The 27,580-nt window shown below is 36.2% G+C and overlaps 1 protein-coding gene across 11 annotated transcripts in view; it reads right to left on the bottom strand.

Annotated features, from left to right (window-relative positions):
- The window catches only part of TFPI (tissue factor pathway inhibitor), a 104,859-nt gene that overhangs the window by 24,102 nt on the left and 53,177 nt on the right, over positions 1 to 27,580 (bottom strand). For 8 of the 11 annotated variants that reach the window (XM_032445705.2, XM_085553601.1, XM_015867885.3 and 5 more), the window contains exon 1: positions 657 to 746. The gene's annotated coding sequence lies outside the window, so the exon portion shown is untranslated. Of the gene's footprint in view, positions 1 to 656; positions 747 to 2,909; positions 2,984 to 6,770; positions 6,923 to 7,183; positions 7,355 to 8,197; positions 8,289 to 13,969; positions 14,031 to 23,788; positions 23,915 to 25,009; positions 25,066 to 25,773; positions 25,852 to 27,580 lie in introns of those variants that run through there. The other 3 variants (XM_015867886.3, XM_085553598.1, XM_085553599.1) reach the window with 3 other exon arrangements.

A 27,580-nucleotide genomic window follows, 5' to 3' on the forward strand; every position in this document is an offset into this window, starting at 1 on the left:
AAACAGTTACTTAAAATGAATTTTAGACAGATCCTTAAATAAGATATTAAAGAAGACACCAGTGATGGTCAGACCAACAAAATCTGCAAGCCTCATTCACTATTCCGTTTATTGTTCAAACGTTTACTTACTTGAGAATTTCTATAATACACTGTGAGTGAAATAGTTTTGTACTATCATCAGATTAATTTGACTCTCAAACGCTCTCACAGTATTACTTGCTTCAAACGTTACAAACCTTAGAAGGATATGAAATAGCCCAGCAGAATCAAGTCTGAGCCAAGCCTCCCTTGAAGCTGCTGTATGAGAGGATTTTTTTTATTAACTACAGCTTTTTTTTTCCTTTTTTTCCCTTCAAACTGCAACAAATGGCTTTGCTTGAAAAAATCTTCAACTTATTTGAAGCTAAAAATACCTTAATCTGGCATTCCGAAAAGCAAAGATGAGTTGTATTAATATTTGTAAAGCTACATTAATTGCTGTCCTGTTTCAGATCTCTAAACCATAAGTCTCCCTTTTTGCAGCACATATTACTGGACTTCGAATCTAAATATTTGAGTACCCCACCTATCACATTCTAAAGAAAACCTTACAGCAGACACTTTACTACCAGCTAAAAAGAGATTTGTAAAGCAAAGATGTTACCAAGTACTCACCAAACTCCTAGAAAAAGTTCTTGAACTCGGAAAGAATTCCTGAATCAGTGCTGAATGTGATCCTCCCCTACTAATTCACGTTTCAGATACTATGTGGGGGTGTGGTGTAAAACAACAAGGGCACAATTGCAAACTGATCTTCCTAGAGCAGCCCCCTGACTGTTGATTCATCAGCTAGTCAATGCTGCTTTTGCAGAGCACAGAGGTTTACTCTGGGTAGAAGTCAGAGATCTGCAGCAGCAGCCAGGAAGTTTCCTGTCTCAAGTTGCCAGATCTGCCTGCAGTTTACAGCAATTGCTTTCTAAAAAGCACTAGCTAACTTGAAATACACTTTTAAAGAACAACTTACAGAATGTAGAATATTCTGTTATTTGTTCCTAACAGACTTTGATTCTGGAGGATGCCATAATCACTGCATTTTTAAGATAGAGACGTTGTAGTTTATTACTCCGGTGTCTTTTTTTTTTTTTTCATTGTTTTGTTTGTTTTGTGTGTTTCTTCATGTTTATCTGTTTTTAAACAAAGCCATGCTATGCACACTAGATCTAGGCTAGATTCATTGTAACATCTGGAGCCTGACTGTGATAAAAAGGCTCTGCCGCCTTTAGTAAAATACATGCAGTCCTTCTGTGAAACTAAAGGTAAACATTAGTACAGTATCCAACCCTTTCCTCAGCCACAGTACTCCTGTAAGACAGAGCCATTTAACTTGCCCATATAAAGACAGTAGACTATTCCTGGACACAACACAATGGGAACTTCCCAAGTAATGAATTAAAAAGCCAGAAGGAACAGATGAAGAACAGTAACTTATACAATCAGTAGCTGTAACCAACCACAATTATTTCCAGGCAAAGACAAACAAAGGAGTCAAATAACTTTCATGGAGGATTTAAATTTTTATGTTAATCAACATCCTCAATCAGATAGGAAATTTATCAAAGCCAATTAACAGGCTTATTGGTTCTGAAAGAAACAGAAGTGCTTCTGGTAGCATTTTGGATATTCTGTCCATTGTACCTGGATTTTAAGTATGTTTGCAACACATCTCAGGGCAAAGTCTGTAGCCAGCTGAGTTGACCAACTATTGACTGGGTCAATAATCAAATGGATTACCTACCCCAAGGTAGACTAGAAGAACTCAAAATGTAAAGGGGCAGCTTAAATGCTGGGGATTGGGTTCTGCTATACAGTTACTAATTACCAACTCCTAGCTCAGATAAAGGGGAGAGCAATCCCTTCCCAGAGAAGCTAGTTAAGTGGAAGCAGTCCGTCTGTCATGTGTGTAACATTAAACCTTTGAAAAACATTTTGGGGGCCCATGCATTAGGAAATGATACCTGGTAGTGCTACCCATACATCTCTGTAAGGTTCACAAGTAAAATGAGATATATACTAAAATCATATAATGATTTAAAAAATAAATAAATCTGCCTGTAAATTTACTATAGAAATAACATCATCTAGGTTTCCAAAAATGACACACCTCATCATTCTGATGTTCTTACAACTCATTTCTGTGAATGAGCGGAAATTCAAATTTATTCTGCTATACAAAGTAATTGCATTGCAACTGCTTTCTGTGCAGCCACACTGGATACTGAGTGGGCTTAATTTACCAGTCTGTCCAAAACCATTTCAAATCTGAAGACTTGACCTGGTATAAACTTCAAGTTGGCATTTTTGTTTATTTTTTTTTATGAGTAATGTTGAAATACTTAGAGCATATGCAAAAAAATGTTGCAGGTTTCTATCATAATGTATCAGCACCACTTCTTTTCCCCAGAAATCTTGCTTGGGTCACACAGAGCTAGTGTGCAAAATAATACTCCAGCCCACTTGGCATGCTACTTTCTGCTGACCTATTTTGAAGAAAATCAGGGTTTGAAAGTCAAAGGAAAGCCCAGAGAGCATTTATGTGATTAATATCCTATAGCCAGGATATCTTTATTCAAGGAAAACACTCAAGAAAATCAAAGACTGGAGAAGAGCAGGAAAAGCACGGCAGAAAGGTCTGAAGGACAGCAGACAAGACCAGAGCTCCTAAATACTTTAAAAATCATTCATATCTCCAATAATTCTTAATAATATTAAGAAATCTAACACAAACATAGTTTGTACCATCATTGTACCCCAAAAATTGTCTAACAGCACATTATTTTTTAAATACCTTTCTACCAGTAAACAGATATATATATATGTATGTACCAGCAGGACATCAGGAAGATGGAAAGAAAACGGTTAATAACTAACCTCAGAGCTGAAGAGTACCAGAGCAGTGGCCATCTGGAATTTGTGTCACCAGTCTGAGTTGAAGATTACAGAGGCTGAAAGGGACAGAGAGAGAGGCAGTGAGCTTCAGATTTAAATTTTCCAGTACTATGCAGCTTTGTTTTATATGTGTAAAACTGATGTCTTTGCAAAACGTTATACTTGAATTCAGTGTTGTTCAGAAACAAAAATTAAGTGCAAATGTCAAATATTGCTATTTTACTGTGAAAAAATTCAGGCTAAGCAACACAAAATTATATGCAAAGTTTGATGTATGCATGTACAATATACATAATATACATTAATACACACATACAATACATAATTTTAGGGAAATCTGTAATACATGAGGCAAGACTGGCAATAAAACACAGTTGGAGAAACACAAGTATTTGCCTATGCAAGCTGTTGTTCAGGTCATAACACAAGTGGTTCTTTCAGTGAGGGTGTGACATTGCTTGCATTCTCCTTCAACGACATAAATATTTCTTATGTTTTATTGCCCCCTAGTGATGCCAATTCATTTTTCCACAGCTTAATACTTTTACAAATTCCATAGAACAGCGTTCTGTCTCCCACCTTTAATTAAGTAAATCAATACTTAATACATCTTTACGGCGCTTGAATTGGGAACCTCTTAAAAAACTATTCTCAATCTTCATAAGGAACTAGACAGCACCTTTACAGGAAAAATACAGTCAGCATGGTTGTCTTGTCCCACTGATCTTAAAAAGTGAAGGGTAAGAGATAGTAGTCACTATCATCATGTATGGCAAAAGCTCCAGAAGAACTTTTCCTCAATGCAGAAGCATCTACTCCTGCAAAACTTCTGAAAAGACAATATGTTGCTATTTTTTTCCATGCACAGTGGCATGGCAAAATATAATGTTGGGGATCAGCTACGTAGCACAGACTCCACATTTGCACAGCTAGTAGTCAGTTTTGTAGTCAAGCATTACATTATCTCATAATCAGTTCATCTTTTTTAAGGCAGCTGAAGTGAATAAAGAATATGCTTGTTTTTCCATCTGAGGTCATCTATATGCAATGATATGCAACGACATGCAACTTCAAGACTGTTCCTGGGTTATTAAAGAGGAAATTTAGGTAAGCTCCTTTTACTAAGATGGAGCTTTGTGAGTAGCTCTGATAAGTGGTTTGTACCATCTCTCTCATATTATTTGTGTTGTGGTCTTTAAATCATTTAATATTTAAAACTCACATTAAAAAAACGTGGTAAAAAAACCACATAAGGATGGCAAGAACCCAGCAGCTGGCCCTTGAAGACCTGTCTCTGTAAAGCACTTCTCCCCTTTTATTCCCTGTTCTGTAACTTCCTGTTCTTACAAAGAAAACAAGGCTATCTTTACTGTTTTCTACCAATTAAATCTGGAATGAACAGAAAGGATGATTGTGTATTCCAATAACAGAACATTGAGATAGTACAATAAGAAAACCGCATTTTCAGACAAGATTTCTGACCTCACTTCAGGACTCACCTTGAAAGGTAGACTCTTCAAATGCTACTACTCACTGCATCCTTAAATGTCTGGGAGACAGCACTCATAACAAGCTAAGGCATGTGTATGTTTTGGAGGTTTAGATAGAAGTGAGAAAAGGAAGTGACAGATCAAAGTGCTAATCAGATCCATTCCTTACTGGATGCAAAGTTTCTCCCTCAAAAATACTGAAGCTGTTTGAGAAGGAGCAAGAAACGCATTCAACATCTGCTTTTAAAATTTATGCTTTTCTTGGTATCACTAGTCAAAACTATTACCTCTTGCTAAAGGGTCAGATGTGAGAAACTTTGAAATTCTTATTTTAGCTGGACACCTGTTCCCTTTCTCCTTCTTTAAAATACCCTACTTAACTAAATCTGCTTTTCAGATTGTCACAAGCTACTTCTTTAGTACCATTACAACAATAACAAAGTACAAAATACATCACATAGCATTTTGAATAATAGCAATATTTCAAGAATCAGTTCAAAAAAAATAAAAATAAAAATAAAAATTGAATAACTGAGGAAGTAGGGGGTCAGGTCAGTACCAGATACCACTCATTCTTTAGAGCCAGAAACTATGCGAGATTTGAATTTCATTACAAAATTCACACCAACTTTAATTAAAACAGAATCAGGTATGACAGAGTTGTACAAATTTTGTCACCTTCCTTACACATGGACTATTTCTTAATTTTTTTTTGGCCTTTGGTGCATTAATATTGACCCAAATTCCATCTCCATCCTTCAGCATTCATAAAAATGTAGATTAAGTCTAAAACTTCCTGGCTTAGTCACTGGATGTCACTGTTGCAGCACTAAGAAGTTAGAGATGTTATCTAGAAACAAGAGGTAAATTCCCCTATTTTTTTCAATATATTTTTTAATTATTTTTTTTAAAGGAATTTTTTCCTGTTCAGGATGAAGTTAGTATGACTTTTATTACAGAGACCAAGACATAGGATAAATGCATGCTTTGGGGAAAAACAGACCATTCTACTAGCTCAGTTTTCATCTGATTTCAGAACTGCTTCTGTTTTAGTGAGAAAACTTGCCCATTCTTTGCTTTTGTTGTTCTGATAAGAGCTTTATTTCTGGATATATTTTTATATATACAACAATGCACAATTCTGTTAGCATTTACGCACAAACATATATAAAAATATGTACAGAAGCATGTGTCAGTAAGAAATCAGCCTTCTTATAGATACTTTTCCAAAACCCCTCAATATTCATTATATCAGCATTCAGGTTATCAGCAGTGGTCATAGCAGTACTCAGCTGTTTCCATCTCTTCTTTAAATTAACCAAAATGAAACCCAGTGGAACCCACATTTAGATAGATGAGCAAGAACAAGCATTATTTCCTGTCTTTGTCTTTTCTATTGATTTCTGTGAAAGTTATGAGCTTGTCTGTACATCCTTTGTCTTAATAAATGATTAACAGAAATGAAAATTATTTTCTCTGTGGTGAATTTTACTGGAAGCCACTGGTTAAAGAGGCTCCTCTGAACAGAACCTAAGTGGTCTTCTATGACATTCTGTTGTTGTTTTTAAACGCAACAGCTTCTCACAACCTGTGAGGCTGAATACTCCCTTTATGATATGGCTGAAAAATAAAGTAGGCATGAGAGATGCTCAGGACTTGACATAAGGAGCAACAACAGGAGTTTCACAATATGCCTTCAGGAAAGTATTTTGAAAGGATGAGTAATTGTAGGAAATGGCAGCTGAGGACACCATGAACAGCTGCCTGCTCAGTGAAGTCTAAGCAGCTAGTAACAATGTATTTGCTACCAAACTTGCCAGATCTGAACCTACTCCTCAGCCCTCTCTGCTGCAATAACAAATATGCTTTCTCCTGCTCATCCTACTTCATATACCATGTCATTATGCCCTTGCCTAGAGCGGCTGTTCAGCATCCTTTCCCTAGTTCATATTTACATGTTCCATCCTCTTGCTCACACCTAGTGACTATTCCAGCTATAGAAAAACAATACAACCAAGAAAGAAACAAACTGAAGGGATGGTAGACAAACAAAAAAAGCATTATGACCAACTCCTATGATGAGGACCTGCACTAATTCCCTGAGTCTGGTCATCAGCTTTCCCAACTCACTGGCTTGCAGACAAACCAACCATATACCTGGAGAGAAAAATTTTCTTCAGAAGACTTAAAACCATCTCTTAAAAATGCTGCATACATCTTAACTGTCTTCAGCTGCTTAGAAAACATAGCTGAGCCTAACAAGCTCCTGAGGCGCTGTCACAAGAAGGAAGCAGACTACTGAAAACAGCCAATTCCTCCTGTGAGACAGTCCTACTGCATTGCACCTACTTACCAGAGGATTATTGACATGGCAACTGTAACTCCTAGAAGGCAGAGAACAATTGTCTGTCCTGTGCTCATACTCTCCTTGAAGCCAAGGACAATCAGTGTTTCTCAGGTAACAGAACACCAATCCATCTTCAGCAAAGTTCATGCTGCCTAGCACTGAGACCAAAATCACAGTTTCCCAGTATTAATATTTTTGCCAGCAAGTGAAAATAAGTGATATATTAGGAGCAGATTAAACATGGATAGGAGGCCTAAAAGAACAATGGATAAAAAATTCCTATGAGATAAACGAAGTATGTAAACAGAAAATCAGAATATTTCCAATGAAAATTTACAAAAAAATAGTTTATAATGCAACCTCACCCATGAGCATCTAGAAATCCACAATATTTCACATCTTCATATTTTGTTACATACCAGAAGATGAAGTTCAGAGGTGATTCACTAAGTCACAGGCTGGACCAATTAACAGCTTTGCGCAGAAACCATGAAGTACTGGCAGCTTCACAGGATTTCCAGCTGCAGTCAGCAGCTCCATTCTTTGGCAGAGAAGTGACTTCAACTAATATACAGAGTTCAACGCACTTCCTATGAGAAACAGTTCCATGGTGCACCAACAAAAATCAAAAACTTTAAAAAGATCTTTTGCAATATTGCCTGTCTCAAGAGACAGGAAACGGAAAATAAAGCTATTCACGAGAGTTTTCCATTTGGACTTAATCTTTTCAAAATGAAGAGTAAACATCTGGGACACTGACCAGCCAAAATCTCTTAAGCATGCACTTATCTCAAAAACACATGAGTTGAAATACTGCAAGAAGGAAGAATTTTTACAAAGCAGGACAATATTTCATAGGAATCTAACAAACTGTACTTAATACTGATTTGTCTTTCATAAAGAAAAGTATATTGATCAGTAACTAGATGAATGAATCAAATGAAAATCTAACCATAAAAATTTTGTAACAGTAATGAATAAACAAATGCCAGCCAGTTCAAGTGAAATATTCACTAATTGAACTAACAGAGGAAAAGTCAGATTAGAAATGTTAGCAAAATGAGTGCAATCTGCTGAAGGTTAACGGAGCGTCATTATATTGACAACAGAACGATGCTGTATCAATAACAAGACAAAATAAGATTTTTGCAGTATATCCTTTGTAAAACATATATAAACACAGCTGTTCTCAGAGAAGTTCTATTTAAGATGTGGAAATTCATGTGGTTTCTAAAGAAAACATCAAATTGAAATTCTGTAAATTACTAGCTAGTTGAGGAATTGTTATAAATGACAAACATCTCCCACCGAAACACTACATTCACATAAAAAGCTTTTTCATAATCGCTACAAAAGACAATACAAAGTCAAAACCCATCATCGCATTTTTGTACACCTCTCCAAACAAAACCTACAGGCACTACGTTACTTACCCATCAGATTTCCTTTTGGTACTAATTTTGTGAGAATGTAGTGAAACTTGATCAAGAGTTGAAGTCTCCATCCACATTTGCTGAATTAGACCTTTTGAATAAGAAAACTTGTAAATAAGAAGGATTTTTTATAAAGCTTAGGTGATGTTGGGAAAAGAAGATTAGTATTACTCTGTATTTCTATTTGATCCTCCACAATTTCTTACCAATACCATACAAATCTCTTCTAGATTCTGACAGAAACCTGACAGCTTGTTTGATTTCTTTACGGCATGTGGAAGAGCGGGGGTCATATTTTTTGCTTCTTTATGCTTCAGGGTAAAAAAACAATAAAACACCCAAATCCAAGATACTGTAATACGTAGTCAGCTGTAATAAACTGGATGACTATTCTAATGCAAGCATACACATTTATTTCACAGAATAATCTTCATACATTCTATTGCTTGCACTTAGATTTCAAGCAAGCTCTTAATACAAACTTTGTGCAGTAATAGAAATAATGAAGCAATTCCTCTCAGTATCTGAACATACACTGAATAAACAGTTCTGATCATGACTAAATAAACTACTGAATCAAGGAAGAATGCCATACAAGGATAGTCTAAGTCCAATCAGAGACCTGGATTTCCTACCTGAGATAGTAGTAACTATGTGATATGAGGTTAGGAGAGCAGGAAGCCAAATTGTATTGTAATCACACACAAGATCTACAAATCAAGGTTCTTACAAGCTAGTTGCTTTCTTTGCTGTTTCAGCTGCCTATGAATAACCTAAAGAGAAAAAAAATTGCTATCTAGTAAGGCAGTGTCTATTTACAACCGTAATATACTTTGAGCAGGCTTTGCCATTCAGTGTTAATACATAGACAATCTTCATGACTGAGTATGTAACCTCAACACTGTGTTTACAAGGATTTACAATCCGCTGTTTCAAAGGAAAATCATAGCAATGACACTGTAAATAAAGCCTATACTCACATCACATAAGTCAAAAATTCAAGTAATAGAGAACTCAAGTAGTTCTCCTGCTCTAGTTCTCATAAGTTAAAAGATACACAGGAGTGAGATAAGCAAATATTAGGAGATAAAAAGATCTTTTTTTGTGTGCATGTTTCAATTAATATTCAGAGAAAAAAGGCTACATCATACATTTCACTCACAAGCTGCGATTTCTTCTGAGTATGAATGACTTTGTTAACCACCATTTTTAAATGCCTATTTCTATTCATGCAGCCTTGGTACTTTCAGGTTTCAGTATTGACTGGAAGTGCCAGATAAGCAGTGGGAAGAGCACTGTTCCAAGATACTGAACATGAAGAACTCAACACATTATTATCTAGAAAACTACAGAAACTACAGAACATTCCTTTACTTGGAACAGAAGGATGTCATGGGTCTGCAGACCATGAAGCATTGCAAGGACTGGGTTGCATTTCCTACATAGTCAGGAGAGAAAACTTTTTGAGTACAAATCATTCTCAGAAGCATTTTTTGTGTTCTGCAGAAGGGAATGAAGTGATAGTTATTTGCACCTAAGCACAGGAATCTTGTAACTGCACTACTCTATCCACTTCATTTATCAGGACGACAAACTAGAAAGACTGATAATTCAATCTGAAGCACGCCAAATTGCAAGCTTCCCTCTCATTTTTATTCCTTTAATGATAAACTAGCAAAAGAGAAGTTGAAGCACTGACATATAATCAATAAAAAGAACTTGAATAGGACAGATACAGAATGGTGTTATAATTCTTCAAATGCTGAAGCTACAGATAAGAAAAATGAAGTTTTTTTCAGGACTAGTTCAGATAGGTATGCAAGATGATGTATATTCATTCAAACAGGTCAAGGGTATTCTTTAAAATACAAGGTTCACTTCATTTCTTTTAGCGTGGTTCAGATAAGGTCAAATTTAATGAGAAAAACAAGACAAAGAATCTTTCTGAGTAATACGTCATTCACGAGGAAAATAATAGTTCATGAATACATGCACAGGAACACCTACAATTTAATTTTTCTTTCCTTCTACACCTCTATTATGACTTTGTTTCTCAACATGAAGCCCAATAGTTTATTCAGTGATACAGGTCTGCTTGCAATTTATTGTCAGGTTGTGTCAAAATTCTCCAAACAAGAACACAGGCACTGTCATGACTTGTGCTCTGTTGTTTAAAAAAATCTCACTCGCTTTTGAACTGTGCTTTTTGGACACAAACAGCAAGCAGGTGGACAGGCCAGCTGGAATGAAGGAAAAAATAACCCAGAAAAGTTGCAATTGCCCAAAGCAAGAGAGAAGCACTGATTTAAAGATGGACCCCTACAGAGATTTTTAGATGTATGTTTGGAAATAAAAATATTCATGCTAAATTAGGTAAAATTTTACCTCTCAGTAAGCATGCCTTTTTTTCCCCAAAAACTAAATTGTCTTTTACTAAACTTAGCCTACGTATCATGTGTATATATGCATCAGCTAAGTAAGGTCCTTAGATTTTTACAGGGATTATACACATTTGATTTCCTTATAAAATCTTCCTCAGCCATCTCTTTCACTTACAGGAGACTACAGAAAAATGATTAGCCAAATATCTGCTTTAATAATGAACTACCAGTTTTTTCTGCATATGGAATTAAGGAGGCAATGTCAATTTTACAAACAGTACAGGTTACTGAAGTAAGCATAGGATAAATACAGGACCAGGACAGGAGTTGTAACTTAATTACTCAGTGTCCATCTGATACACACAGAGTTTAGATACTTTTACTTTCCAAAAGATTTTAAAAAAACCAAACCACCATTTTGTTTTAAAATGTATCTCAGCTGTGACAAAGCAAGCATTTTGGATGCATGGTACTCTTCTACAGCTACAGAAAAAACAGCCACTTGTCCACAGAATACATATTTTTTTGGTAAAGTATATATAATATGAAAGAACTGCACCAAAACTCTAGCGTTACAGTAGGTACCTGAGAGAGCATCTCTTTTCCTCCAAAATAAGAGGAGTTGCAGTGGAATGCAGTGGAACTCTGAATATTTACCGACTCACAAGCATGGAGAAACTTCAGCACCCGGCCAATCTCTGCAGCTGCCTGGCTCTAGCAGATTTTAGGTCCACTACACTGAAAAGTAGATCAGTCACTAGGGGTGTGAAGATAGGTATATGCCCCAGTTTTGTCCTATTTCAGCGCATAGTTAGTATTCTATGCAAGTCACTAACATCATGACTTTGTAGTATTTGCTTAATAGGTGTTGGTTTGTTTTTTTTTTTGTTTTTTTTGTTGTTGTTGTTGATTTTTTTATTTTTATTTTTATTTATTTATTTATTTTTTTATCCTTACATGCAGTATCTTCTCGGAACCAAACACACTAATCATACTAAACATACTATTGAAGTGTTTCCGTAAACTGTGCCAAAGAGAAATCTGTGAGGTAAAGCTAGTTGTGAAAATAAAGTCTTCTAAGAAAAAATAATAAAAATCAGAAAAGAAAATAAAGAATTAAACAATGATATCAGGAAAGTATAAAGTAAAGCAACACTGAGGAATTAAGAAGTTAACCTATCGTTATTATTTGATTCTGTGAAAGTTTAGCATAGTTCTACTTTGCATGAACAAGACCTAAAAGTTAACAATTGCACCACAGACAATTAATCAGTATGTAATATGAAAAGTCAGTCATTAAGAAGCAGTTTTGCACAAAGACAATATGTAGTACAAATGGAAGCTGTCTTCAGCAAAGCTGGTCAGTTTTCACCAGGCAGAGGGAGAACACACCCACTGCTTCCTGCATGCCTAGTAAGAGCAGCATGACAACCAAGGAATTCGATAATGCCTGTGTAACAAAGGGCTGAAGCAAATGAAAAGAGACACTGATACTGACACAGGACTGAACAACTATAGAATTCTACACATTTTTTCAGTGGAGTAATACATTGTTAACTTCCACAAACTCCACCAGACTGCACAAAATATAAGCATTCTATTTCAGCAATGCCGAGCAGAGAGCCAAGTCCACACTCCCTAATTGCCTGTGGAAACTCCTTCTTTGGAGATACTCAACACTCACCCGGACATTTCCCTCTGTAATCTACTGTATGGAACCTGTTTTAAGAGTGGGGATTGGAACTAGTGTTATCTAGAGATCCCTTCCAATCCCTGTGGTTCTGTGATTGTATGATACCTGAACAGTGTTCTAACACAGCTGGCTATTTATGCAGAACCACATTCTCAACACACAACCATTAAACTGAATCAGTACTATTGAATCATCAATTCTGAGACATTTAATGAGAGGATCAGACTATTTTACGACCAAGACCCCAAGATATTTGCCTCACTCCTGCACTACCATACAGGCTTCAAAACCTAGGTCAGATCACACACAGGCTCCCCAGTCAGACTTGTCCTACTCTATTTAAAACAATATCTGTTCTGAACCAGGTATCAGAGAGTTTGATGAAAAACAGTATTTCGGGTTTCAATTTAGGAAGTGTCATAAAGTCTTGCTGGTGACTAACTGCTCTTTTTGGTCTCGGTGCCAGAGGGATGATGTAGCTGTCACATTGCCATGTGCCCTCAAGCCACAAAATCCGCTGCATCAGACGTTTGTATTCATCCCATAAAAAATTAGAAAGGCACACTGAGTAACAGATGTTAATTCTTCTTGTAGAGGTTAGGGAATAATTACCAGCTCACGTGTTTTTATGGTTCTTCCTTTATCCGTTCTTTGTAACTGTTTTCCAAACCTGACATTTTGACAGAAGTTCAAATAACATTTATATTTAAACCTTTTATCCAAAGAACAAATAAAGCTCTACACAGTAACAAACAGCAGCACAAAGTAATCTCTCTCTAAAATAAATCATCTGTTATATATGCTGCAGGAAATACCTATTACGTCTTAATATCTCATGCTATAAAACGAGAAGTTCTGCTGTGATGTTTTCTCATATTTCCTGGCATTAATCTTGCTCATATTAAAAAGTATAATTATTTTTACAGTTTGACAGCTTCCCTAACTACCAACTACAGCATTTAACTGTGAAGAGTAAACTCTTCTTTCCTCTTATCCATTCACGATAAAGACATGGAAAAAAAAAAAACCAACAAAAAAAACCCTTATAGTTTACGTTCCCCACATACACAAATAAAACTAGCAACACACATGAAAAACATCACATGGTTGAATCAAGAGACCAAGGAAATCCAGATCTTTTTAAGAAAATTGAAGAATAGATAACACAGTATTGTTAAACCAGTTTAACAGCAGCACATTAGGGAGCAAACAACGCAGTAGCAGCTGTCATTGGATTAGAAAGTAAAATTGAAACCAGTGGGCTTAGAAAACAATGGGGTTACAGTAGTTTTGAAGGGTGTTGCAGTATAATTTTTACATTATGCTAGAGTAATTCTAAATGTCAAGTCAATAATTTTTCAACAAGCTGACAAAAACACATTGAAAGTAACATATGAAGTGAAGTTCATAAACCTTACAGACAATAACAAGCCTAAAAATATTATCCGGAATATTTGGAACTGGAATTAAAGTAGCTCTTCAGGAGAGAAAATTATGGCAGAAACACAAAGAGTTTCTTCCAGCCCACATCAACAGGACATATTTTTTGCACAGTCTGTCTTTTATCATTATTATTTGATAGATCTTAGCTGCAAAGTGCCAGCTTGCAGAGTTTAATCTGCATTTTAGATTGTGTGCCTAGAATGTAATTTTCTTATTAAAATGTAATTCATGCTGGTAACATCAGGATTTACTTACTGTTTCACTGGATCTCCAGAGCAAAGTAATGAGTTTGAATTACATGTAAAGCCCTTGATACCTGCAAAAGTGATAAACTATCAGTTAATTCAAGCCTTTTCCCTTTTCCTTCTCTATTTTTTCCCCCCAATTTAATCAGCCTTCCTTTATTGTCCATATGTCATGGATCATTTTAAGTAATGCTAGCTTTTTATTTACCCAAATTACATTGGAAAATAATGCTAATTCATAACAAGAAAACTTGTTCAAGAATGGAAACTTCCATTCCCAGAAATCTTAAGTACTTTAAGAAATAACACACACAAACCTTCTAAAATACATGAATAGTCAGTTATACAGTTTCCATACAATGTTCATTTCAGCATATGATTTAAAGAGAGATTATAAATTGTTACAGAGTATGCCTTAGAGCTGTGAGCATTTCATTTCAATACTACCATGAGTTTGACAAGTAACATCACATACCACCTAAACTGTATTTATAAATAGAAAAAACAAACAAACCAAACAACACAATTTATAGCGTAGAGATGGCAGGAAGATTCCCTTCAAACACCTCTCCCAACTCAGCAATGGTATTGTGCCATGTGCGTCAGAAGGTAAGTAAAAGTTCTTCAAATACTTTAAATAAAAGTGAAAAAAGTAAGCACTGATACAGGAAACTACAATTGAGATGTGCATAACTGGGCTGAGAAAATGTTTTGAGTGACTCCTATCATTTAAAGCCTTCAAGAAAGTGGTCCCCCAAACCTACATGTATGTGTCATATAGAAAGCTTAGAAAGCACATTAGCAAACCCTGGTTCTTAGTATTCTACAGTATTGAGCAAAATACAAAGCACATTACTCAAGGTTTATTCTTTTAGCTTTTCAATCTGAAGAAAAAGCAATGCGAATAATAGCAACACTTCCACAGTTAACTTGTATTTTCAGCTGTACCATATTTTGATTTTTTTAAGCTTCAGAACATCTTTTTCCAAAAGAAGTGAAAGACGCAGAACATCAAACCAAGTTACTACTCAAATTTTCAAAAGCTGTAGAAACCTGCATGTTATTTAAAGCAATGAGATGACATCAGTAGACAGAAAATGCCAAGAGGGACTGCCTGCTTCAAAAACATGGAGATAGTGGAAAAAATCCTCCCTGGAGTTTTATTCCTCCTCATCTTTTGTTTTTGTTTGTTTGTTCCCTTCTTTTTTATTTATTTATTTTTTTAATGGATCATATCAACAATGTGATAATCTCACATTCCCATTCCACTGTCATTACATTCACTAAAACAACACTGCCATTATTGCTGAAGTCACTTAATTTCCTCTCCAGCAGATAATATACACAATTGTGTAATAGTATTATATTGTCTGTCTTAACTTCCTGGTATAATAAAATAATCAAAAAGGAGGTGATAAAACATTACAGATGCATGTGAAAAATCCTTACTGATGGACGAGCAAGTGAGCAAAACTTAACCCTACAAAATATAAGGATATGGCTTTATCTAGAGCAACCTGCCAAATCTTCAATCTCACTGTTTCCTGAGCAAAAAAACTAAAAAATTGGCTTTGCACCATGAAACCAATAAAAGCTTTCCTCACCTACATGGAATAGAAGAGTGAGCTCTCAAATCCCATTAAACTATAGCTTTCATAGATTACATTCCAGACCCAGGCTTAAAGCTAAATGACCTCCCACTGTTAAAAGGCTTTATGAATTCTTTCATTTTGTTTACTTAAAAAAACCTGATATGCTTAAATTATCCAGAGTGTATTTCCTCTACTTTGAAATCAAACTACGCATTACATATTTCATTTCCTCTTCAGCCCTCCAAGGAAAAATCCAAAAGGTTGCTTCATGACTAATAGATGTTAGCAGACAAATAAACCATTTTGACCATCTAATTAGACCTTTTATGTGGTTCCAACCATAGAATTCTTTAACTCTCTCACTCAATTCAATTACTGGCCATACGATATTTAAATTCTGATTTGATTTACAGATATAAAAACCACAAAGAGTGTATGTACAGCATGCTGTCACAAATACATCTGGTGGTTAATTATCCTCAGCATGTGGATCTTGTTTCTAAAAAGAATATACTATCCTTGGTTCCCAAAAAGGTAGCTGTGTTATTCATTCAGCTAAAATGTATTTCTTCCTTATTTTTATTACAATTAACATAATATAATTACAATTAACAATTAACTGACACAACTTCCGCTGAAAATAGAATGAGATACTTTGTGTCTCATCTTTTCTTCTCTACTCACTCCACAGCCAATAATTGGCTAATAACACAAGCTCACAGGAGTACCACAAGTGGAGCTACTAGTACTATCAGAAATCATTTTTCAAGCTCTTCTAACCAAACTATGCTGAACAAAGTCAAAAATATGCTTAAAAAAAAAGTTGCATCTAGGACTTCCTTCTGCATTTTTATATGCATGACTAAGTAAAAAGCCCTCAGATGTCAACTGCTAAAGTAGCAGAATTGCCTGAACCTGGTATATGGGACAAATTCAATTTACTCCAGCCCCAAATTATATTCAGTGAATGGTAGTTCAATAACAGAGTGTATTTCCCCATTATTAATGGATAAGATGAGGCTGATAGGACACAATAAAAAAGACTGTAATTTTTTCATATACATTCTATCTGGGTTGAAGTAAAATACTGAAGAGAAACTAAGCAATTACAGAAAGTGAAAAGAGAAGTACATTCATGTCTTTACAAGTTTCCATTTGGATGTAGACTCCATAGAAACACAGGAAAGACAGACTAAAATAATTATAATGTCAGAGCCATTATAGATTCCTCAGAATAAATCTTAAGTCATAAGACTGCTGTATTAGAAGATACTGAACACAGTATTTTGTAAACATTCTGATTTCAAACCCTACACTGTATCTCAATACACATACAGTTAAACAGCTTAACAAAAAAAGGAAATACAGCTATTAAAAAAAAATTAGAAGAAATGTCAAAGGAATTTAAAAGCTTTGTACAACTGCTATATATCATAATGTTATTAACATTGTTCTTGGAAAAAGTAATCTCTCCTTAACTTCTCTCTCTGCAAGAGTCTTAAATCTTGCCTAGAAAAAGATAAACAAGCATCAGAGTCATCAAAAGATGTGAATTTTGTAAAAAAAAACAAAAAAAAAAAAACAAAAAAAAAGAAACATTATTAAAATGTGGATTTACTTTACAAACGGAGATAATCTATCATGAAACAGCCTTTGATCAAAAAAGACCATCTTATTAAAGTTTAACATTTTATTGAGAATATACCCATGATAAGAATTTATATCACTTAAGAATTAAAGCAGAAGATATCCATTTGAAGCAGCAGCAATATAATTAAGTCTATGAGATTTGCTGACCCACATCACAGATTTGAATACACTTCCTTTAAATACCTGTAGGTGGCGATGAAACACAACTGTTTCTTTAGAAAATGACAAAGTAATTCTGCAACAAAGCAACAAAGTTAAGCAGACCTGATGTGAGGAAAGTAGCAGATGTGACAAACAGCTGACTCAGCAAATTCAAGTTTGTTCTTGGTGCTGTCTTTCCTCAGGTGTTCGTTGCAATGCCATGCCTTACAGCTCCATTTCCAAGACTTATAGTGCAAATTAACAGGGTAATTTGAAATTGTTTTAAAAGCTCGATAACAAAAAGATAAACTGAAAATTTAGCTGTCATGGATATGACACAATCATGGAACCATAGAAATTCATGAGTTCGAAGTACCTTTAAAGGTCATGTAGCCCAACTCCCCCAAACAGGGAAAACTACAGCTAAATCAGAGTGCTCAGAACCCCATACACAGTATGACCTTGACTATCTCCAAGAATGTGGCTTCCACCACTTCTCTTTGCAACATCTTCCAGTGCCCCACCACCCCTATGGTAAAAAAAAAAAAAAAAAATTACATTCAGTCTAAGTCTCCCCTCTCTTCATTTTAAACCATTGAAACATGCATCAAAAGAAGCATGGCCATCAGGTTAAGAGAGGCAATTCTGCTTCTCTGCTCTGGTGAGGCCTCACCTGGACTACTACATCCAGATGTGGAATCCCCGGTACAGGAGAGACGTAGGCCAGCCGGAGCGTGTCCAAAGGAGGACATCCTGATCAACATAAATTTCACCTCTGAGTATAAACTACGACAATGTAGCTACTAATAATAGCTCTCAGGGCCCTCAGCCTAGATCACTGGAATAAAACAGTACTAACTTACTTCTCCATAAACATAATGCAAAGAACAAAATCTGTGCCAGGGATTATTAACATACAGTAACATATTAATCAATAGCGCATGAGTCCTTACTTTCTGGATTCAGAATCAACATAAAATAATTCCATGGTAGGACTATTTACAGAAAACATTCTGAAACATTCACAATTATGTGTATACTGTATGGAAAACATCATAGTTTGAGCTATTTCCTGTAATAATAACACTTGACATCTAATTTCCAAGCTGAATTCAGCCTTTGGAAGTCATTAAACATAAGAAAAATACTTTAAGGAAGAAAATAACTGTTATTAACAGCACTACAGTTTTTCTACAAGAAACGGCGTGAAATTATATTTGTGAACTTGGTACAGCCATGTAGTAGGATATAAATCACTGCATCTACATTTTTTGATGGTAATAGAACATAGCAAGTTTGAAATTGCGTGAACAACTCTCCTTGAGTGTTAGGAAATCTTTACTTCAGTCTGCACAGCTTTACTTGCATCAAATTGAATTAATGTCATTATATTTCTCAATATGCCCCATTTCTCCCTTGCTATTTTATTTAAATGGTATATTCTACAAACCAGTGTAAATAGCCAGGCAAGTCTGGTCATCTCTAAAAGCCAGCTGTATGAAAATGAGACCAATATAAATCACTTTGTCTCTTCTGTTATGCATGGAAATTAACGAAAATCAATGTTAATTTATATAGGTTGGGAATGTGGTTCAATAACGCCTTTTATCACTTGAAAATATAAACCAGCTCTGAGCTGACAGCTACATGTTCCCTAAGTGGTCAAGTGCAAAAACTGGCCCTAAAACTAAGAACAGTATCTCAAAACAAACAAACAACAATGCAACACCAACAGCTACTAGATGGAATGAACAACAGAAGAGGCCCCAAACCACTAAACCTCAGAACACTTGACAATCTGTAATAGCTACGTACCTCCCCAGGGTTCCAAAGTGCATCTTGAGAGATTTAGGGTAAACTTCATTACTGGCTTACTTAGCTGTTTATAAACTATCCTTTTCCTGACTCCTACTTCAAGTATCACACTTTAAATAAACCTCTATTTCTTGTTTAGTCCATTCTTAGCATCCTAGTTATCTTCAACAGGGCGCCCCTTTTTGCACTTCTCAATATATTTTGGGGTGGGAGAAGAAAACACCTGGACTATACATAGCCATTCATCTGAGCAGCTGGGGAGAAACAAGGAAGTAACTACAACCAAGTAACAGCACCAAAGCGGAAACTTACCTAATCTCCCACTGCTTTTTTCCAATTATAGAAGAACTAGCATTCCCATTTGTCAAATTCCCACAGCAAGACAGCTCAGATATATTATTTCATTTACTACCTTCTTTTTCAACGTACCTTAAAACTGTTTTGCACCGGAAAGTATTGAGGTAAATTATCAATCCTACTGGATGCTACGCATAGGTCAGAGCCTGGATTTTAAGCCTGGCTCTTCATGTTGTCAAAAAACAAAGTCAAGATCACAGTTTTGTTGACACAGGGCTTCAAAATTTCTCAAAACCAATTGCATCCTGCTGTTGGGAAACCAACACTGCAACAGTGCTGTGACTATGCCAGTTTCCATTCACTACTCAAGACCCTGGTCCATAAACTGACTTCTCTCAACCTAAACCCCACCACACCACTACAGAACTTTTGCCTAGTGGTCCCAGAGCTGTGCCTAACCCTGGTTACCTTCTCTTGAACTAATCAAACCCATCTAAGCTTACTCAGTTTCCCAGTCTGATCTCAGACCTGCTTCATTACACAGACTTGCCCAATGATCTGGACTCTCATCTGACTGGTTGCCATCCCCAGACCTGCCACGCGCACCTTGCTCACACCGCAGGACATGACACTTTTTGGTTGAGGCACCACTATTTCAGTCTGAACAAGGTTTATCTTCCTTTGTGCAACTGTCTACTCTTTTTTCATTCCAATGCCTTAATGTATTTTTTTCTTCCAGGGGATATTGTAATGCACAGCTAAAATATATCTTACAGGCCACTTCATTTCCAAAAGACGGACCTGCTCTCTCCCTGCCTCCTCCCTTTCTTCTTCTCCTCCCAGCCATCACACCCTTATTTTACATCAACTCATCTGCTCCTTTGGCTTTCGTGCTCCATTCAACAATGCTCAGGCAAAGGGATTCACAAGTTTGCTCATGGAAAAGGGAGGTGAACACTTATACAGGCAACTGCAAAAGAGAAGAAAGGAGAAGAGCAGAACAGGCTCTCCCTTTCTAAGTGAGACTGAGTTGCAGTATCAGCTCCAACACAACAGCAACTTCTCCTTTGGTTACCTTATTTCACAATGCACTGTGGCTCTCCTTTTAACTTAAGTTAAATATATAATTTCCAACCTTGCAAATCCTCAGCAACCACTATAAAAAATTTTGAAAGGCACTAAAAAAAAAATCTTATTTTACATCTAATTACAGTTTAAACACACATCGTTGTCCTCCTACAAGCAGTGCAAAAGCCAAAGTTAACGCTTCACTGAGTGCAAAGCTGACAACATATTAAGTGTCTATTTGACCCTTTAGTCTGCTAATGTTATCAGTGATGAATAACTAAAACACTGAGCTCCACAGCTCCATTTGTTGATAGAGCTACAAGCTGAAACACATCAGATGACTGCTTTCAAACTACACCTTAGGGAAACTTACCAGATGTTTACACAAATAGTCGCTTATGTAATCAATTAGGTATAACTACAGAAGATACATACCTCAAATTTCTCTGAAGAAAACTACAGAAGATACACACAGGGTCCCTCCACCTCACTGCTGTGTTTGCTTGTTGCACATCCCAAATACACAGCTGAGTTTCTCTTATTCCTCCTATTGAAGTAGAACTGAAGTACTCTAAATTTAGCTGACTGCCTTTTCAGCTCCCTCGGACAATCCCAAGCAGTGAGGATAAATACACAGCACCCCATAAAAGCATACAGCATGGGAGCATTCAGCTGGACAAAGCAAGTCAGATTGGCTTAAAACATGAAGGAAACACAGCCTCAAGCCAACAATGCAATTTCAGACACAAAAATACCTGGGATGCCTACCTGGTAGGTCCTGAATGCCATCATGTTAATTTTGTTAAAACACCTGTTTCAAAGACTGCTCTTGACTTATTTTTGCCTCTCTAAGCTACAATTCTCCCTTAAAACTTATCCATCATATAATTCAATTTCTTCTAAGATTTGGACAATCAATACTTTCCCCAAACACATATTGGTTGGTTTTGCCCTAGCATACGTACCAATGAAGGATTGTTTGTTACTGTTCAGAAATATATATATATATATATATATATATATATATATATATATATATGGGTCCTCCCAATTCCTATTTTGCTGAGGGAAAAAAAAAAAAAAAGTCATGCCAATGTTTCAGCTTGGCCTGTCACAGTTCATTGAATTTGAAGTACAAGCAGCATGTCAGTAGTAGTAAGCCTGGCAGAGACTCCAGTCAGTCACAGATGGAAGGTCAAAGCTGGTGGCCTAGATGGCAGCTTTTTGTAAAGCAATTGAAAAAGAAGGGTAATGAGTGAAACAATTACTATATTGTAGAACAGTAGAAATGGGGTCTGAACTATATTAAACACAAACATAACTCATACTAATTATTTAGATCTACATAAATGCTTCTCTCAATGCAGCCCAGGATACAGTTGGCTTACTGGGCTGCAAGGGTATGTTGCTGTCTACCATCCACCAGCACCATGTGTCAAGGGATACACATAAAGGCCAGATATTTTAGGGTTAAAAGCACACCACTTAGGTTGGGGAACACCAAAACAGGTTTATGAAAATCAAGGCATGAAAAATTCATGCCTACTTTTCAGAACGCAAGATTTGAAAATAAATTCTTTACTAAGTTTAACTACTCTAGTAACCAGCTGTGGAACAAAAATGGCACAGTTCAACACAGAATTATTTAGCCAAATACAAACATTACGTATTTCATACAGGCTCAAGGTAGGAGGATTTAACACTATGTAATACACTACTCTCAGACTGACGTTAGGAGTCTCTTCACAAACCATTAGACACAAGTCACAACACCTGAAATTGCAAAGCTTTATCGTTGCAGCTAGAGAAAATGCCATCAAGGGTGACAGATGCAAAGGATCAGCCAAAAGAAACCCAGCAATTGATACAATTTTCTTATTATTTCTTTTACTTTTACTTTATTTATTTATACTCAGCATAGAGATATGCATACTGTTTCTGCTGCTTGTTCTTTTCCTAGAGAGGCAGGTGAAACAAAGTTAAAAAAACCATGCAATACCTGTAGTTTAATAACTCTGCCTAGAAGATTCTGCTAGAAATATAGCTGCCTGTTCATTGCAGGGGAGTTGTTCTAAATGGCCTTCAGAGGTCCCTTCCAACTCTAAGGATTTTATGATTCTACAAGATCTATACAACTTAACTATCAAATTCCATCATAGCATTTAGTAGAAGCTGGTAGAAGATGGAAGCTGTGCTTCCATCAGTCTGCCTTTCCACCTTAATTAAGTACAAAATAAAAGACAAAGTTTAAAAGCTGTGACGTTCACAGGCTAGCCTGGAAGGGAAAGGGCTTCCATCCTACCTCAGCATCTACTGGAGCCACAGAAATGAATCTTGAAGCCTTGTAACACTTATAAAAAAAATCCACAGATGCTTCACTACCAGTCTTGCAATTAGTTAAGTCCTCTCCTCCTGCTGTTCCATTACGATGCTTACCCATATCTGAGCAGAGTTTTCCTTAATGCTTTTAGTACTAATATCTTGCTCACATGGTCTAGATAACAAAATACTTCCCCCTCATAAAACTACTTATGAAGCGGCACCTGAGAACATCATTAAAGGTTTCAGCTACTCTGCCACCTGCCATTAGCCCAGACTGAGATCAGAACATTATTGCATTTACCAACACAGAAGTTTATTTATACTCAACAAATGCTCTTCCCAATATATTTAAAATTGTTTTCATATCCATCCCATTTATTATTATTCTTTTATTGTTTTTTTCCCCATAATTCACTAAATTTTAAAAGGCGTTTACATGTTCAAAGCAGGCCCAGTGAAAATAAAAGTGTTTGTTCTTTAAGAATTAAGACAGTTTACATATATAGCAAACAACTGCTGCCACTCTAGTTTATTCACAATATGCCACCATGACATCTAGAGATACACAAAGCAGATCTGTCTGATCTTTACCATCCTTTGTCTCTCCCACAGCACCTATTTCCTAGTTGTGATATCCAAAGAGCACTTTGTGATGCTGGAGCTCCTTTTTACACCCCCTTCCCTCAAGAAGACAAGTCACTTCCACAAGATACAACACAACCAACAAGTTTCTGAAATCACTTCATTCATAATTTCCTCCCAACGTTACAGAATCATGTTTCCTTGCCAGAAAACAGCATCAGCTATACTTCTGAATTACTTAAGAACTTGTTTACATACCACACTTACCAGTTAAGTCACAACAGGCAGCCAGCAGACCATTGTGGGGGTACAGCAGGTTAAACCCAGTGCTCCCAGCATTTCACACAGCTCTCATTTCTCACCTGAACACCACATACAGGTGGCTCCTCAGCTTCCTTCTGCAGGCCACTGCTCCATTCTCTATATTACAGAAAAAGCTTCTCCTCCATGTGCTGAGTGCAAAACAGGGCTGTTTCTCTGCAGGCAATCTGTAGAAAAGTAGTTTAATAAATACAAAAACAGTAATAAAACAAAAACTTAACACAACTTCAGATATGCAGGTATGCTACTGATTTTACTTTATAAAAGCAGGACAGAGCACCGTGCTATTTGCAGATTCTCCCACAACTTCTGCACCACCTTAACCTGAGAGGAGGACCAACTATAGAGCCTGAAAAAAATTTCTCACATTTAAATAAACAAGTGACTACCTTTGTGTCTGCAAGAGAAAATGAAAGCAGAAGCACACTGCTCATTTTGATGAAAAACCTGAAGAAAATTACAAGAAACAAGGAGCCTACATAAGATTTTTGAACTATGTATAAGGGCAGCATATAGACTAAGGCAGGCTCAGCAAGTGCCTGAGCATTTTGAGTGGGAAGCCTTAAGGTACCTCAGATAGGGCAGGAGAAATATTTGGGTGGGAAGCCTTGGTTTACCTCAGTAGGGACAGCAGAACAGCTCAAGTGAAGCCCTGAGGTACGTCAGCATGGAAAACAGAAAGGTTTGGGCAGGAAGCCCTGACTTCCCTCAGCAGGGACAGCAGGAGCATTTGGGCAGGAATCCCTGAGGCACTGCTGTGCAGACAGCAGAATGTTCTGAGCAGGAAGTGCTACCTCCGCATCTAGGAGGGAAACAGTGGGTTATCTGAGGACAGTGGGAGCATTTGGGTGACAGCTGGTGCATAATTGATATAGAGTAGACAAGCTCATTTACTGGTAAAAATTACAGTAAGAATTATTTGAGAAGTCTAAGGAATCATCTGGGTGAACAACTAACCTTAGAAAGCAGAAGGAATAGGTGCAAAAGCCAGAAAAAAACACAGCATGAGGGGGAGACTGCCTTCAGTCCCAGACCTCTGCTCTCAGCTTTTTATCTAGCCAGAAGACAATGTACTGTCCTAGGGACTCCAAAGCTGTTCCTAAGAGTAAGGGGAATAGAAAGTACTGAAAAAAAAAAAAAAAAAGACAAGTATATTAAAGGCAACAACTGTACTATTCAGAAAAGATGAAGTCAAAGCATTTGTGCAACTAATGCAGCAGTAAAAATAGATTCCCAATTTATTTATAGCACTTAATACTCACTTTTCACTTTAGCAATAACCACTAATCCTCTGCTTATGGACTCCATACAGCTCTGCCTCATGAAGAATAAATTCAGAGTTAGTATTTATTTGCCATCACATGACACAGATATGAAGTATATACCTGCATTCTTCATGAAGCCTGCATTTCACATAAAACTACAGCTCTCAGACCTGTAGTCTCCATAAATCAGATTCTGAAAAACATAAAATGTATCCATTCGTACTATTCCCAGTATTAAATACTATATGATCATACCAGTAAACACCTACAACTCCACATTATTCTTGTCCACATGAAGTAGACATATACCTATTTCAGTAGTGTAAAGGGCAGCTACTATAGTAACTTAGCCATGGCGTAAGGCATTTTTCTACTGAATACTGATCGCTGAAAATGAAATCGCCAATCAGTTTTTACAGCTAATTTAAACCTCCTGATGTGTTTGAATGTCATTTTCTTGTTTTCTTATATGATACGGAGAGGATTAGTAATCTCCTCTGAAGAAGCTAGGGAATTACCAATGGTTTATTTTCCCTGAATTCAACTTAGATTCTTAGTATGCTCACTTATGCTTGTTAGGAACTGGGGGAATCTGGAGAGGTATAAAACGAATCCCAAAATGACCTTGTAACAGCAAAGCTGTGTATGCTAGCCTTCAGCATTATAGCTGCAGCACAGCAGGTTTTCTGCTTCTATTAAAAACATGACATATCACAGTGATAAACTGTTTAAAAAAGCAGTAAACTCAAGAAGCAGCATACCTAATTTCCAAGCCGAAAATCCACGTTGCTCCATGGTAACAAAACATGTCTTCATGTTAATAGCTTGGTAGAAAACTTCTGGGGAAATAGAAGTAAAAGATGACTGCTGTGCAACTCAGGCTCACTGTAAAATTTAAGAGACACCTTATTTGCTAATAAAGTTTCAGTAATGCCATCTTGAAAAGCCCCAGGATAAAATACTTTTTTTTAATGTATTTTTTTTTAAGTGCAGAGCTTACCATGATGATTAGATTAGAGTATAAAGGGAAATAAATATGTTCAATGCTATTCTTCGTAATGGTTTCTCAGTTCACAACACTGACACTAAGTTGCCTTTGTCTTGGTGTTTTTTTTTTCCCTGTTCACTCATTTTGATTGATTTCTTATATAGAATAATACAAATGGCATCTTTCAATCTCTCTTCTCAGCATGCCTATTACCGCTTTTACTCTGAGAATTTACTCTGATAAAGAGAGTATGAACCATCTGTATAGTTCCCTGTGGGAACCATGGGTTTACGTTATTACTAAATTACTTGGTATGTGCTACAGGAACAATGCCATCTAATTATCTGATAAACACAACCTGCAAGACAAAAAATAAAACTCTAAAATTTCATATTAAATTTTGAAATAGCAATGAAAATGATATTGTAACACTGGTACATTAGCAATACTAAGAACCAAATCCTCTGTCTATGAAAAAGATGGAGGATAACAACATTATTTTCACAGTACTCTTCATTCTTGCACAATTCTTTTGACAGGAGGTACTGACAGCTATTCAGTCATTATTAGGCTATAATCTATTTTGACTATTTATACGGAGGATGAAATTGAAGTTACAGAATTATCCACTAAGCCATCTCTCCAGAATTTCATTTTTCATAGCACAAGCTCTTGAGATCAACGATTACTTCATTAATACAGTCAGTTTTATTCCCCATCAAAAATTTTTTATTTTAAATGACTAGATAATACTCAGATTGAAAGAGGTCACTTCCCCAAGGTTAGTCCCATTAGATGACTCATCCTTATTGTTTCTTATTGTAATCTCCCACACAGTCATACAATCTTTTACCTGAAGAAGGTTAAGCAAGTGAATATTAGAGTTATGCTATACTACATAGTATTACACGCCCCATATAAACACATGATATACACATACTAAGGAAACAATGTTAGATTACCCTTTGTATGCCTCATAAAAAATGATAAAATTTACTTTTAAGCATTCAATTACATCTTGTTTCTTGAGATATCAAGTAAATTGAGATGAGAGCAACTAAAAATGAAGTCCACATACATACATTTTTATTTTTTTTTTAACAGAAGTGATCTGGTCATCCAACATGGCCTATAGCACTTTAGTCATTTCTTTGCTCTGTTAGATAGTAAGGAAAAAATTTAAGATATTTCTTTGTTCCTGGTAAGGTTTTTGAAAAAAATAAATCGGGAACTAAGAGCAGATGATGATGATGCAGTTACAGAACATTCACATAACTTGGTCCTTTGTCCAATAGAAGAGTGCTATTACTTCATTTAAAATAAAAGCAAAGAAAAACCACTTCTGCTCTCCCTTTCTCTTTCAAGATAACAGAGAATTCAGTACATAAATTACTATTATGGTACTCAGGATGACCTCACAGGACTTATTACCTGAAATTATAACCATTTTACATTGGATCCCGGAGGTTTCAGAGTTAAAACAAACAAATGAAACAAAACAACTACTACAACAACAAGCAATATTAACACTGTCATGGGAAAAGTTTCCTTGCTACTGTTTCTCATTTTATGCTTAGGAC

The sequence above is a fragment of the Coturnix japonica genome, chromosome 7 (assembly GCF_054131305.1).
Source record: "Coturnix japonica strain WE chromosome 7, WE-NBRP24, whole genome shotgun sequence".
Taxonomy (NCBI): Eukaryota; Metazoa; Chordata; class Aves; order Galliformes; family Phasianidae; genus Coturnix; species Coturnix japonica.